Source organism: Ambystoma mexicanum (assembly GCF_040938575.1).
Source record: "Ambystoma mexicanum isolate Mex_15411 chromosome 12 unlocalized genomic scaffold, UKY_AmexF1_1 Mex_chr12_unloc.2, whole genome shotgun sequence".
In the NCBI taxonomy this organism is placed as follows: domain Eukaryota; kingdom Metazoa; phylum Chordata; class Amphibia; order Caudata; family Ambystomatidae; genus Ambystoma; species Ambystoma mexicanum.
The window spans coordinates 13,146,982-13,162,758 of record NW_027182323.1 but is presented as its reverse complement, the minus strand read 5'-3'; the positions used below and the strand labels follow the sequence as shown (position 1 = coordinate 13,162,758).

General features: G+C 49.2%; 2 non-coding genes across 2 annotated transcripts; one reads left to right on the top strand and one right to left on the bottom strand.

Moving 5' to 3' along the window:
* Window positions 1-9,204: 9,204 nt before the first annotated feature.
* TRNAY-GUA (transfer RNA tyrosine (anticodon GUA)) lies at window positions 9,205-9,291 on the bottom strand. Its single transcript is given in 2 exon segments — window positions 9,205-9,240; window positions 9,255-9,291. It is a non-coding gene; the product is annotated as a tRNA-Tyr (tRNA).
* A 529-nt stretch (window positions 9,292-9,820) lies between these two features.
* Window positions 9,821-9,893, top strand: TRNAF-GAA (transfer RNA phenylalanine (anticodon GAA)). The gene has a single exon. It is a non-coding gene; the product is annotated as a tRNA-Phe (tRNA).
* The last annotated feature ends 5,884 nt before the right edge of the window (window positions 9,894-15,777 follow it).

Sequence of the window (15,777 nt, the reverse complement as noted above, 5' to 3'; positions counted from 1 at the left end):
TGTACACGGAGCACCCGTAAATTAACTCTTGCCAAATAAAGCACGCAGCAGGTGTTTTCTTTCAACACACACCATTCGTGTCTATTGTTTTTGTCCAGCTAAGGTGATGGTGGTTCGGGAAGGGGGTAAGGGCGGGGGCGTCAAATGTTTCAAGATCGGGGGGTGGGGGGTGCAGCTATGCCCCATGAAGCAGTATAAGTGTTCCAATTTTCTAATTTATCTTGCGGAGGGCAAGTGTGTGTTGATGCGGCTAAGCCGGGTACCGCACCAATCACACAGGACTGGATAGGGAGACAAGGGGTGCAAAAAAGGATGGAGCGGAGATGGACCCACCACGGTGCCGGGCTTTGTCTGTATATCTGGTAGAGAGTCGCAGGGCTGAACGTCGGAGGCGGTCTGCGGATCAGAGGCAGGATCTAGGCAGTGGCAGAAGATCAGAGGGGCGTTTCGTTCCCCCAGGCAAGGTTTTATACATCCCGGTCCTATCCAGTCCCCAGACAGTGATCGAGCACGGGTGCAACCGAAAACTACCCTCCCTCTCTCTCATAACTATATTGTTTCTGTATCAATTTTCTCTCTATTTTACTGTCGTACTGAGCACTACTTTGTTCGTTTTTTCAGAGCCCCGAGGCGGAGTTATGAGGTGTATACATAAAAAAAAGTGCAGGTTGAGACCACAAGGGTCCACTGCAGCCAGGAGTTAGAGCACGGCACCCAGGGGTACAAGTCCTTAGTAATGGCCACAGGGCAATCCAATGATTGAGGAGGGTTGTGGGGGGGTTTGGGAACTGCAACAAGAGACAGCGTCTGCCATGGGGCTAAGCTGGCAGCTAACAGGTAAGTATGTACATTGAAATGAGGAGAGTCAAATAAAGAAAAGGGGAAAGAGGGAAAGGATAGGAATGGAGGGAGTTACGAGATTTCAGCAAGGGAAGTGGTCGGTCAGTGGTTTCAGCTGGGAGCTTTGCCCCCATGAAAGGAGTGTTCAAGCTGCCAACCTTAGTGCCATTTGCCCGGGTGCCTGGATGAGGAGGCCAAGAATGTCTTCACCGGCATATCCAGGATGCCAGTGCAGAGCAGAATCGTACTAAGTTAACTCTTGCCAAATAAAGCACGGCTAGGGAAGATTTTCCTTAGGTGCAATTTTCCCTCTGTTTATGGACCGCTCCAAACTTTTTGCTTTTGTTTGGAAAACCTAACCGGACTTTTTTCTGTGGAGCGCAGCCTTCAGCTGCACTCCTCTGGGCTTTTGTTCATCTGTTATGGGGATACTGACACGTCCTTCATACTGTCAGTACTGACAAACTATATTTCCCTTAGTCTTTGATTATGTTGTCATTTCTTGATAACTTTTGATCTATGTGCCAAGTACCTTACAGTACCGCACATAGGGGTCCTTTTGTTTTATGGCCCTAGACACACTCTAAGGATTTTCTGGTGACTGTACAGGTGTGCCTAGGACAAACTGGTGGCAGCAGTTTACTTTTATAGTATTTGTAATTCTTTTTAGTTAACCATACTGCGTTTACTGCGTTTGGCTCAAGACTGTGGCCACTGCCGAAATGGCTGTGGCACAAAGTCTTTTGTTCTGTCCTTTGTCCATTTTGTCCCTTTGTCTTCCCCCAGCTCGATCAGACAAGGGCTTTGGGCATGCAGCCACCCGTGAAAACCACAACTTTCGCGGGCTCCTGCATGTCACGTGTGCTAATGCCCAGGAAGAGGATTGGGACTCTCTGGTCCCAATCTACACTACTGGTCCCAGTATGTCTGGTATGCCTGAATGACTGGAACCAATGTGGACCGCGATTGGTTCATGCCTGACGTTCATGCAAGAGAGCATATCTTTTGTTGGCTATCCTAGATTTGAGCATGAAACGAATTTCGGATGAGAGAGGGGGCTCTGTATCCATTCCAGGTCTATCAACTGAAGTTCTCTCCAAACTACATAAGGACCAAGTATCCTGAATTGCCAAATGAGACCTTTGGAACCACCAGAGAAGTGCTGGAAGGTTTGGCACCCTGAGCCTGCTGTTGTTCCGTCAGACCCCTGCTCTTGTATCCACCACAGAAGGCCTGCAAGTGCGCTTTGACCCTTTGGAGTAGGGGGAACAACTACTCTCAGCACCTCCTGATTACCCTCAAAAAGAGCCTCATCAGAAGTGTTCCTGGGCCATCCAGCAAACTGACAAGCTTGAACCTGGGGTATCGCATAGGAGCACTGCTGTTCCGAGTTGAAACTCGAGACTTGGGGAATCGCTAGCTTGTGGTCCTGGGCCCTCTCCCGCCAAATGTTGTCCTAGCTCCTCTGGGTCGCGATTTAAAAGAGTGTGTCATGCCGTGAGCATTTGCAGTACCTGCATTGCCCGGATGTGGTGACGGTTATTGTATTAGCCTTGCCTGCCTGCCCACTTGTGCCCTGTGATGTGCTGCACTGGAACTGTCTTCTTGTCTTCATCGTGAGCTGAGAAAAGGCTACTGTCCTGCCACAGACGATCGTCCTGTCCCGCAGCTGCTGAGAGCCAGAGCAACGTGCAACTGCAGGGGTTGAACCTACAAGCTACCTGGCCTACACTGGCAAAGTTTGGCCCAGACTGTGTCGAGGGTGGGAGAGTACTTGCATCACTTACCGTCTACCCGCTATTCTCCAGTTCCTCCAGGAGGGTTTTGACAAGGGCATAGCGATCTCCACACTTTGCTCCCAATGGGCCTCCATTAAAATCCTCTTGGGGGACTCTGATGGCCACCTGGATGGGGAGGTGTTGGTGGGGAAGTTTCTTCGGGGTGTCTCTGCTTCCCGTCCTTGTACCTATAAGGGCCTTCCCCCAGGGATCGTCCTCCAGACTTAAAGTTCCTTCAGGGGCATCCCTTTGAGCTCCTGTCGGAAATTGATATCAAGCACCTTACTCTGAAGACTGCTTTCCTGATTGCCATCACGTCTGCCCATAGGCTGGGGGAGGTTGGGGCTCTGTTGTGTCAACCCTCTTTCTTGAGAGTTCTGCCGGACTCTGTGGTTTTGCGGTGTGATCCCAAGTTTCTGCCTAAAGTTGTGTCTCAGTTTCACACTTCTCAGGATCTGGTTCTCCCTGCGGTTTTTCAGAAACCCCAGGCGCCAAACGAGGTGGCTTGGCATGCCATTAAGGTGCGGCGGGCAGTTCTGGAATATTTGGCTCGGACTGCTCCGTTCCGGCAGTCTGATAGTCTCTTGGTTACTTGTGGCCCCGTGGAGCGGGGCGTAAGGCCTCTGTGGTTTTCATTAGCCGGTGGATCCGTACTGTTGTCTCCATGTCCTATTTGGTTTCTGGCCTGCCTGTACCTGACCACGTTCAGGGTCGATCTACCAGGGGGTTAGGCTGCTTCCTGGCCAGATGCTGTTATCTCTACAGAAGATTTGGGCGTTTCTCTACAGGGGTTTGGCTGAAACCTGGGCGGATCAGAGCACCTTTGTCAACCACTATCAGTTGAACGTCTCTCACTCTAGGGATGGTTCCTTCAGGGTTGGTGTTTTGTCTGTTGGGATGTGATTATTGGAGTCAATAAAGGTGTTTTTTTTGTTGCTGCACTTCTGTCTCTGTGTCTCATTGGGACCTCTCCCTGTTGCTGCTATGGTATGCCTCATGAAGTAAGTACTGGGTCGAGGAAGAGTGGACGTGGAGGTAATGCTCTGATTACTTACCAGCAATCTTCATTACTCCTAATCCTACTCTTCCTCGTCACAGTACTGACGGCCCGCCTCTCCCTCCCTACGGGGGTTCCCATGCTGCGGCTTGAATACGTTAAACAGGAAGCTGAGGGTCAAGGGGAGAAGTTAGACAAAAGAAAAGAAATAGAAGAAAGTCCTGTATCGGAGGCAGGGGCCTCATGAAGTAAATGCTGTGACGAGGAAGGGTACGACTAAGAGTAATGAAGATTACCTGTAAGTTATTAGAGCAATTTGTTGTATAATTCTCACAATAAATAATAGGAGGCGGTGTGGTTGCAAGTTGTGTGCTTTTATTCTTCTGTGCCACTCAAGTAAATCTGCAACATATATGATATGAGTCAATGATGGGCAACAGGCCCTGGAGCTGCGACACAACTCGTGTACATGCTGAGAGTCTCTCTTGCGGCTTGGAGGCCTCTTCTTGGGAGGAGCGCCCCGGAGCGCGTCCTGCTCCGTGGCTTTCTCCCGCTCGAAGGCCTCGCTGAGCGCGCGGGGCCCGCACTTCCGGCCGCGCATGAGATCTCGCGAGACCAGCAGGTCTTGCGATATCTCTACACACCTCCCCCTGATAATGCAAAGGCAGTTCATTGCAATACATAGTCATTGTATCTCACCGGTCTTCTGTGTTCCCTTCGCGGACGATCGCCTCTCTCACTGCACACGTCCTGCTGGTCATTTTCTCGCTCGAGAGTTGGGGCATCCACTTGAATCTCAATTCCTTCAACTTCTCTTCTGTCTGTCTCCGGCTCTCGTTCTTCCCCCCTCTCATTGTCCATTACTCCTTCAGCTTCAGACCTTTCATAAGTCTTTTCTCTCTCTTGCCTCTTTTCAAACGTGGCTACTCTTTCCATGTTCCATGTGTGCCCATCTTCGGTGCGGACATGGTTGGCTCCTCGGTGAATCACCTTCACAGGTCCGCTGAACCGTGAGCCCGTGATCTGATCCTTGGTCGGTAACCGTATTTTGATCCAATCTCCTTCTTTTACTTCTGACTCTTGTTTGGTCCTTCTTCTTCTGTCGCTCCACCTTTTCATGCGTGCCTTGTTGTTCTCTATTCTCCACACCACTTCCGACATGTTTACTTCTTCGTCTTCTCTTACTTTGGCCAACCATGGCGGTACTAGCGTGGATGCTGCTCTCCACCCTCTCAGCATGCGAAAAGGAGAAATTTGGGTGATCCCGTTGGGGGTCAGTCTGTGAGCTGCGATGGCCTCTTTTGTTGTTTTGAGGGGATCCAATCCTGAAGCGGTTGCTAATTGGATGGCTCCCTTAATTAACCTATTGTCCCTCTCGACGAGCCCATTTGCTTGGGGATGGTAGAGTGCTGCTTTCTTCTGGTGTATGTTGTGCTTCCTCAGAAACAGTTCCATGTCTCTGGATATAAGTTGTACTCCGTTGTCTGTTACTAACTCGTTGGGGAGCCCTTCGCTCTGAAGAATGGCCGTCAGGACCTCTATTACGGTTGCGGTCGTGATGTTAGGAACAAACTCGGCCTCGACCATTTCGATAAATAGTCCACTAGCACTATGCCGTACCGATGCTCGGGCGCCATCGTCTCCAATGGTCCTATGAAGTCTAGACCCACTTTTGACCACACCGCTTCCGGGGTTTCTGTGGGAATCATGGGCGCCTGTCCGATTTTCAGGCGCTTGTCACAGTTGAGACACTCATGGCATCTCTCAATCATGGTGCGGATCTCCAGGTCCATGGACGGCCACCAGTAGGCTTCTCTCACTCTGCAACGTGTCATGGTGTTCCCCAGATGGCCCGCAGGGGCCCTGCACAGAATGATTTTTCTCATGCCTGCGGGCGGGATTATATGGTCGGTTTTCATAATTATGCCGTCGGCTTCTGAGATCTCATCTGCCACTTTCCAATAAGGTCTCATACCTTCTGGCACTGCCCTTTCGTCTGGCCATCCGTTTTTGATCCATTCTCTGATTCTCACCATGGTAGGATCCTTTCCGTCTTCTTCCATCCAGTGTTTTTCGCTGAGTTCCAGGTAGTCGGGCGCCTTGAGATCTGTAATGGATGCTACAATGCATTCTTCTTGTAAGAAAGTGGTGGCATTGTCCTTGCCCTCTGGCAATCTTGACATGCAGTCTGCCTGCAAATTCTTCCATCCGGAGATGTGTTGCACCTCGAAGGTGTATTCCTGCAGTTTTGCTGCTATGCGTGCTAATCGGGGTGTTGACACTTTGGTGCCACCTGAGCTGAGCATGTGGATGAGGGGCTTATGATCGGTAACCAACTTGAACTTCGTGCCCCACACATATGTCCTGAAATGTTCCACAGCCCATGTACACGCTAACATCTCCTTCTCTATGGTGGAGTAGTTTTGTTCAGCTGACGATAGGGCTTTCGAGGCAAACGCTACCACATGTTCCGTGTCGCCCTTCTTCTGAGTGAGGACCGCCCCTAGTCCATATGCACTGGCGTCTGTAGTCATGACTGTACTCCACTCTGGGTTGAACGGTTGCAAGCATGGCGCTTCAACTATGTGTTGTTTTATGCTTTCCACCGCTTTCTTCTGATCTTCGTGCCACGTGTACTCCGACCCTTTTTTGAGGAGCTCTCGGAGCGGTGCTGAGGTTTCCGAGAATTTGGGGATGAATTTTGCATAGTACTCCGCCATCCCGAGGAATGACCTCACTTCGTCTTTGTTGGTGGGTTCTGGAGCTTTAATTAAGGCCTGCAGTAAGTTTTGCTCGGGACTTATACCTTTCTCTGATATTTTGTACCACAAATACACAACTTCTTTTGCTTTGAACACACATTTTTTGTACCTTAATCTCACACCCACTTCTTGCAGTTTGGTGAGGACTGTTCTCAATGTGACGTCGTGCATCTGTTCGTCCTTTGCGTAGATAAGGATGTCATCCTGGAAATAAGCCACGTTCCTGACGTTCCGCAGTAGAGCATCCATCATGCGTTGAAACGCTGAGGCTGCAGATGATAAACCAAATGGCATTTTGGTGAACTGGTACGTGCCAAACAGGGTGATGAAAGCGGTGAGTGGCTTGGACTCCTCGTGCAGTTGAATTTGATGGTAGGCGTTCCTCATGTCCAGTTTCGAGAATACTTTGGCTTCCTTCATCATGAGGATTAACTCATTTATGCTCGGCAGCGGGTAGCTGTCTGCAATAACTTCCAGGTTTAGGCTGCGGAGGTCAATGCATACTCTTAGCTCTTGTGAGTTCTGTTTCTTTATGAGTACCACTGGGCTCAGCCACTCAGAAGCTTCAATTTCTTCGATGACGCCATCTTTCTTCATTCTGTCCAGTTGGCTTCTGAGTGTGTCTCTTGCCGTTGTCGGTACTGGCCTTAATCTGTGCTTGACCGGAACTGCGTTGGTTTTGAGTAATATTTTGTGGACGAAGCCCTTGATGTGACCAGATTCTTCCAAAAATAGTTTGGGGTAATCACTTTTCACTACTGGTGCGCTCCTCCAACTGACTGACAGTACCTGATCCTCTGTGCTGGGGTCCAGCTTGATTTTCAGTTTCGCCTGGTCGTCCCACCCTAATACCGCTGGGCCTTCTTGACTAAAGTAAACTTTGGTGGTGGTCTCTCTTCCTTTGAACTCTACTTTCCCTTTGATGTAGCCCAACAAGTCTACAGACGCACCACCAAAAACTGTAGGCTTGTGCCGTGTGCTGAGTACTTGGACCGTCTCTGTACCCATCATCTCTTTGTACGTGCGTAGGGGTATTATGGTGAGATCAGAACCCGAATCAGCCATGACCCTTGTTTCCAGTCCATTTATTTTGATTGCACAGTGGGGCTTTTCCCTTCTGGCCCGTGAGCTGTTCACCATGATGACTGTCGGTCTCCCTTCATCTTCCGAGGACGAATCCCTCTCTGTGTTGTGTTCAGCGTTAACACTCGTGATCTTCTTGTTGCGCCACCGAGACATGATTGAGAAGTGACCAATCTTTTTGCATACTGAGCACTCCTTGTCTCTTGCTGGGCACTCTCTATCGAAGTCTAGATGCTTCGTGCTGGTGCACCTGTGGCATTTCAACGGTTCTTTCTTCCCCCATTTTCCTTCTCTCGCATCGAGGACCGGCCTCTCCTTCTTTGGGCGGATTGCCACTGATTGAACTTCGGTAGGGCCGTGGCCGCTTGCAAATTCTTTCCTTCTGCCTACCATCTCCTCAACTGCTCTTGCTATTTCAATAGCTTTTTCCAGCTGCAATTCCTTCTCTAAAATTAACTTATCTTGTACTTTTCTGCTGTTGGTGTGGACCACCAGCATGTCGCAGATGAGAGTCTCAGTGTTGTTACCAAAACTGCAGAGCACCGCCAGTTCGCGCAGTTTGGTGACATAATCATCAACGGGTTCGGACGCCTCCTGTTTGCGGCTGTAGAACCGAATCCTGTGCAGGACGGTATTCTCCTTGCTGGCGAACCTTTTAACAATCCTTCGCACAGCCTCCTTGAATTCATCATCATTATCACCAGCTACCGGCTCTGGGGTGAGACTCTCAAACACCCTCTGTCCTTCAACGCCCAGGGCATTTAGTAACACCGCTCTGTGTCTCGCCGCCGAGTAGCCCGCACCGCCCATGGCCTCTACATACGTTGTGAATAAGGGTTGTCATTGTGTCCACGGAATGGCAAGCCTGTCTGGAGTTTGCAGGAAGGGCGGTGGTGGTGTCACTCCTTGCATGGCTCCATGCGGGTTTTAGTGATGATCCTCGTCGCCAATTATGTTGTGTAATTCTCACAATAAATGATAGGAGGCGGTGTGGTTACAAGTTGTGTGCTTTTATTCTTCTGTGCCACTCAAGCAAATCTGCAACATATATGATATGAGTCAATGATGGGCAAAAGGCCCTGGAGCTGCGATGCAACTCGTGTACATGCTGAGAGTCTCTCTTGCGGCTTGGAGGCCTCTTCTTGGGAGGAGCGCCCGGGAGCACGTCCTGCTCCGTGGCTTTCTCCCGCTCGAATGCCTCGCTGAGCGTGCGGGGCCCGCACTTCCGGCCGCGCACGAGATCTCGCGAGACCAGTAGGTCTCGCATATCTCTACACAATTGTAAATAAAGTTTGACTTAACTGCTGCCCAAGCAGCAAAGAAAGAGGAAGGGAAGAGAAAGGAAGCCAGGTTTATGGACGCAGTTAGAGAGGATTGGATACAATAGTCACATGGAAACAACATTCGGCCTATCATAAACGGACTACAAACAGCTGTTTTAATGGGAAATGTCGTTTTTGTGATGGTTTCTTTTTAATATTCTTTGCTTTAATGCTGCTCGAGAAAAGAGAAGAGTAAGCATAATTCGGGCCTCCAGTCTTGACACAGAATCCGAGCACAGGCAACCTTGTCCTGCTAAAAAGGAAGACAACTCACCTTTCAACCAGCACAAACGATCACAATCTGGTTTCCAAAAGTCATAAAAATGTTGAGAACCGGTCGTTCAATGTGACCAAATACAGCGCAGTATAAGTGTGCGGTTTCCATTGATATTACGTGGCAGAAGTGTTTTATTAGCAAAATGTCCTTCGAGCCGGATTTGAACCAGCGACCTAAGGATATCTGATTACCTCACTACAGTCCTCCGCTCTACCAACTGAGCTATCGAAGGATACATGAACAAGCGCTTGCAAATGGCATGCTGAATGACCAGCACACAACGTGAAAGATATCATTGTTTATACGTGTATTTTCAATATTGATCCTGCTCCCTATAGTTGCACTTCAATGCCTTAAATTCATTATCAGGCTGTATACCGCGTGATTTTTTGACACCAAGAGTACCGTGCGGGTTTGGTTCGAAAGTACTTAAAGATCAACTTAGAACACAGCCAAGGGCCCATCACACATCTACAAGAAACGGCACGATGGAGAGAGGCTCCGTGCACGCGATAGTTGCACCTGGAGCCGAAAATGCGATTTTTCTTTCGAAATGATTTGGCGAGCAGCTCTATTGATCTCCTTCCTGACATCCCACCCGTTTTGTTCCATTGTACTTGCTGGTTACAGAATAAACAAAGAAATGGAAAATCCGATGCTATAACTGGGGCAATATTACAACAACAAAAAAGGAAGGCAATGAGGTCTAGGATTGCAGATGTCTGTTTCTTTGCAAGACGACCGAAGATCACAATCATTCAGCCGAAATAGCTCAGTTGGGAGAGCGTTAGACTGAAGATCTAAAGGTCCCTGGTTCGATCCCGGGTTTCGGCAGGGGATATTTTTTAAAGGTTTTTCATGCTGCTCCATTTGATAATCAGAATCTTTTCACACTTAAAGTTATCATTGAATGGCAGACGATGCAGTGGAAATAAATCTCTAATTCTTATTTTTCTACCATATCTCCCCAAATGTAATTTCCATGTTAAAACTTGTTGCTCATTTCAACATGTCCTGTCTGTGCCATGAAATGGAAAAGAGACTTATAGGGGTCATAATATTTCAATGTGACTCAGGGCACATATGGCCATAATTCACAACTCACAGTACTGGGCATTATTTAGTTTAATGCTTTTGCAAAGATTTCCAGTTGCATAGGTGTTTTTTTTTTTAAAGGGCTGCGGTTGAAGGAATAGGTGAAGTGGTGACAACTTTTGAATTTGCGCGGGTGGGTTGGGGTAGGGTAGGGTAGGGTAGGTGGGTGAACCATTTGGTGCAACTTTTGACCCAGATGATGTCCTGGGAAATTATATTCTACAGAATGCCATCACACAACATGACATCATAAGCAGTGACATCCAATTACCTGTGAGCGACACACAGTCTTTGTTAATGATGTCCAGTTTCCCACCAAAACAAAAAGTGATGGATTTAAGGTTTTGCAGAAGTCATAATCACTGGCACGTGCCATTCTTCTGTGTAACCTTCCCTATAATTATGTTGGCCAAGAATATCTTCACCAGCATATACAAAACACCAGTGCAGAGTAGAATCCTGTCACTGTGATGCACTGTACACGGAGCACCCTTAAATTAACTCTTGCCAAATAAAGCACGCAGCAGGTGTTTTCTTTCAACACACACCACTCGTGTCTATTGTTTTTGTCCGGCTAAGGTGATGGTGGTTCGGGAAGGGGGTAAGGGCGGGGGCGTCAAATGTTTCAAGATCGGGGGTTGGGGGGTGCAGCTATGCCCCATGAAGCAGTATAAGTGTTCCAATTTTCTAATTTATCTTGCGGAGGGCAAGTGTGTGTTGATGCGGCTAAGCCGGGTACCGCACCAATCACACAGGACTGGATAGGGAGACAAGGGGTGCAAAAAAGGATGGAGCGGAGATGGACCCACCACGGTGCCGGGCTTTGTCTGTATATCTGGTAGAGAGTCGCAGGGCTGAACGTCGGAGGCGGTCTGCGGATCAGAGGCAGGATCTAGGCAGTGGCAGAAGATCAGAGGGGCGTTTCGTTCCCCCAGGCAAGGTTTTATACATCCCGGTCCTATCCAGTCCCCAGACAGTGATCGAGCACGGGTGCAACCGAAAACTACCCTCCCTCTCTCTCATAACTATATTGTTTCTGTATCAATTTTCTCTCTATTTTACTGTCGTACTGAGCACTACTTTGTTCATTTTTTCAGAGCCCCGAGGCGGAGTTATGAGGTGTATACATAAAAAAAGTGCAGGTTGAGACCACAAGGGTCCACTGCAACCAGGAGTTAGAGCACGGCACCCAGGGGTACAAGTCCTTAGTAATGGCCACAGGGCAATCCAATGATTGAGGAGGGTTGTGGGGGGGTTTGGGAACTGCAACAAGAGACAGCGTCTGCCATGGGGCTAAGCTGCCAGCTAACAGGTAAGTATGTACATTGAAATGAGGAGGGTCAAATAAAGAAAAGGGGAAAGAGGGAAAGGATAGGAATGGAGGGAGTTACGAGATTTCAGCAAGGGAAGTGGTCGGTCAGTGGTTTCAGCTGGGAGCTTTGCCCCCATGAAAGGCGTGTTCAAGCTGCCAACCTTAGTGCCATTTGCCCGGGTGCCTGGATGAGGAGGCCAAGAATGTCTTCACCGGCATATCCAGGATGCCAGCGCAGAGCAGAATCGTACTAAGTTAACTCTTGCCAAATAAAGCACGGCTAGGGAAGATTTTCCTTAGGTGCAATTTTCCCTCTGTTTATGGACCGCTCCAAACTTTTTGCTTTTGTTTGGCTAACCTAACCGGACTTTTTTCTGTGGAGCGCAGCCTTCAGCTGCACTCCTCTGGGCTTTTGTTCATCTGTTATGGGGATACTGACACGTCCTTCATACTGTCAGTACTGACAAACTATATTTCCCTTAGTCTTTGATTATGTTGTCATTTCTTGATAACTTTTGATCTATGTGCCAAGTACCTTACAGTACCGCACATAGGGGTCCTTTTGTTTTATGGCCCTAGACACACTCTAAGGATTTTCTGGTGACTGTACAGGTGTGCCTAGGACAAACTGGTGGCAGCAGTTTACTTTTATAGTATTTGTAATTCTTTTTAGTTAACCATACTGCGTTTACTGCGTTTGGCTCAAGACTGTGGCCACTGCCGAAATGGCTGTGGCACAAAGTCTTTTGTTCTGTCCTTTGTCCATTTTGTCCCTTTGTCTTCCCCCAGCTCGATCAGACAAGGGCTTTGGGCATGCAGCCACCCGTGAAAACCACAACTTTCGCGGGCTCCTGCATGTCAAGTGTGCTAATGCCCAGGAAGAGGATTGGTACTCTCTGGTCCCAATCTACACTACTGGTGCCAGTATGTCTGGTATGCCTGAATGACTGGAACCAATGTGGACCGCGATTGGTTCATGCCTGACGTTCATGCAAGAGAGCATATCTTTTGTTGGCTATCCTAGATTTGAGCATGAAACGAATTTCGGATGAGAGAGGGGGCTCTGTATCAATTCCAGGTCTATCAACTGAAGTTCTCTCCAAACTACATAAGGACCAAGTATCCTGAATTGCCAAAGGAGACCTTTGGAACCACCAGAGAAGTGCTGGAAGGTTTGGCACCCTGAGCCTGCTGTTGTTCCGTCAGACCCCTGCTCTTGTATCCACCACAGAAGGCCTGCAAGTGCGCTTCGACCCTTTGGAGTAGGGCGAACAACTACTCTCAGCACCTCCTGATTACCCTCAAAAAGAGCCTCATCAGAAGTGTTCCTGGGCCATCCAGCAAACTGACAAGCTTGAACCTGGGGTATCGCATAGGAGCACTGCTGTTCCGAGTTGAAACTCGAGACTTGGGGAATCGCTAGCTTGTGGTCCTGGGCCCTCTCCCGCCAAATGTTGTCCTAGCTCCTCTGGGTCGCGATTTAAAAGAGTGTGTCATGCCGTGAGCATTTGCAGTACCTGCATTGCCCGGATGTGGTGACGGTTATTGTATTAGCCTTGCCTGCCTGCCCCCTTGTGCCCTGTGATGTGCTGCACTGGAACTGTCCTCTTTTCTTCATCGTGAGCTGAGAAAAGCCTACTGTCCTGCCACAGACGATCGTCCTGTCCCGCAGCTGTGAGAGCCAGAGCAACGTGCAACTGCTGGGGTTGAACCTACAAGCTACCTGGCCTACACTGGCAAAGTTTGGCCCAGACTGTGTCGAGGGTGGGAGAGTACTTGCATCACTTACCGTCTACCCGCTATTCTCCAGTTCCTCCAGGAGGGTTTTGACAAGGGCATAGCGATCTCCACACTTTGCTCCCAATGGGCCTCCATTAAAATCCTCTTGGGGGACTCTGATGGCCACCTGGATGGGGAGGTGTTGGTGGGGAAGTTTCTTCGGGGTGTCTCTGCTTCCCGTCCTTGTACCTATAAGGGCCTTCCCCCAGGGATCGTCCTCCAGACTTAAAGTTCCTTCAGGGGCATCCCTTTGAGCTCCTGATGGAAATTGATATCAAGCACCTTACTCTGAAGACTGCTTTCCTGATTGCCATCACGTCTGCCCATAGGCTGGGGGAGGTTGGGGCTCTGTTGTGTCAACCCTCTTTTTTGAGAGTTCTGCCGGACTCTGTGGTTTTGCGGTGTGATCCCAAGTTTCTGCCTAAAGTTGTGTCTCAGTTTCACACTTCTCAGGATCTGGTTCTCCCTGCGGTTTTTCAGAAACCCCAGGCGCCGAACGAGGTGGCTTGGCATGCCATTAAGGTGCGGCGGGTAGTTCTGGAATATTTGGCTCGGACTGCCCCTTTCCGGCAGTCTGTTAGTCTCTTGGTTACTTGTGGCCCCGTGGAGCGGGGCGTAAGGCCTCTGTGGTTTTCATTAGCCGGTGGATCCGTACTGTTGTCTCCATGTCCTATTTGGTTTCTGGCCTGCCTGTACCTGACCAAGTTCAGGGTCGATCTACCAGGGGGTTAGGCTGCTTCCTGGCCAGATGCTGTTATCTCTACAGAAGATTTGGGCGTTTCTCTACAGGGGTTTGGCTGAAACCTGGGCGGATCAGAGCACCTTTGTCAACCACTATCAGTTGAACGTCTCTCACTCTAGGGATGGTTCCTTCAGGGTTGGTGTTTTGTCTGTTGGGATGTGATTATTGGAGTCAATAAAGGTGTTTTTTTTGTTGCTGCACTTCTGTCTCTGTGTCTCATTGGGACCTCTCCCTGTTGCTGCTATGGTATGCCTCATGAAGTAAGTACTGGGTCGAGGAAGAGTGGACGTGGAGGTAATGCTCTGATTACTTACCAGCAATCTTCATTACTCCTAATCCTACTCTTCCTCGTCACAGTACTGACGACCCGCCTCTCCCTCCCTACGGGGGTTCCCATGCTGCGGCTTGAATACGTTAAACAGGAAGCTGAGGGTCAAGGGGAGAAGTTAGACAAAAGAAAAGAAATAGAAGAAAGTCCTGTATCGGAGGCAGGGGCCTCATGAAGTAAATGCTGTGACGAGGAAGGGTACGACTAAGAGTAATGAAGATTACCTGTAAGTTATTAGAGCAATTTGTTGTATAATTCTCACAATAAATGATAGGAGGCGGTGTGGTTGCAAGTTGTGTGCTTTTATTCTTCTGTGCCACTCAAGTAAATCTGCAACATATATGATATGAGTCAATGATCGGCAACAGGCCCTGGAGCTGCGACACAACTCGTGTACATGCTGAGAGTCTCTCTTGCGGCTTGGAGGCCTCTTCTTGGGAGGAGCGCCCCGGAGCGCGTCCTGCTCCGTGGCTTTCTCCCGCTCGAATGCCTCGCTGAGCGCGCGGGGCCCGCACTTCCGGCCGCGCATGAGATCTCACGAGACCAGCAGGTCTTGCGATATCTCTACACACCTCCCCCTGATAATGCAAAGGCAGTTCATTGCAATACATAGTCATTGTATCTCACCGGTCTTCTGTGTTCCCTTCGCGGACGATCGCCTCTCTCACTGCACACGTCCTGCTGGTCATTTTCTCGCTCGAGAGTTGGGGCATCCACTTGAATCTCATTTCCTTCAACTTCTCTTCTGTCTGTCTCCGGCTCTCGTTCTTCCCCCCTCTCATTGTCCATTACTCCTTCAGCTTCAGACCTTTCATAAGTCTTTTCTCTCTCTTGCCTCTTTTCAAACGTGGCTACTCTTTCCATGTTCCATGTGTGCCCATCTTCGGTGCGGACATGGTTGGCTCCTCGGTGAATCACCTTCACAGGTCCGCTGAACCGTGAGCCCGTGATCTGATCCTTGGTCGGTAACCGTATTTTGATCCAATCTCCTTCTTTTACTTCTGACTCTTGTTTGGTCCTTCTTCTTCTGTCGCTCCACCTTTTCATGCGTGCCTTGTTGTTCTCTATTCTCCACACCACTTCCGACATGTTTACTTCTTCGTCTTCTCTTACTTTGGCCAACCATGGCGGTACTAGCGTGGATGCTGCTCTCCACCCTCTCAGCATGCGAAAAGGAGAAATTTGGGTGATCCCGTTGGGGGTCAGTCTGTGAGCTGCGATGGCCTCTTTTGTTGTTTTGAGGGGATCCAATCCTGAAGCGGTTGCTAATTGGATGGCTCCCTTAATTAACCTATTGTCCCTCTCGACGAGCCCATTTGCTTGGGGATGGTAGAGTGCTGCTTTCTTCTGGTGTATGTTGTGCTTCCTCAGAAACAGTTCCATGTCTCTGGATATAAGTTGTACTCCGTTGTCTGTTACTAACTCGTTGGGGAGCCCTTCGCTCTGAAGAATGGCCGTCAGG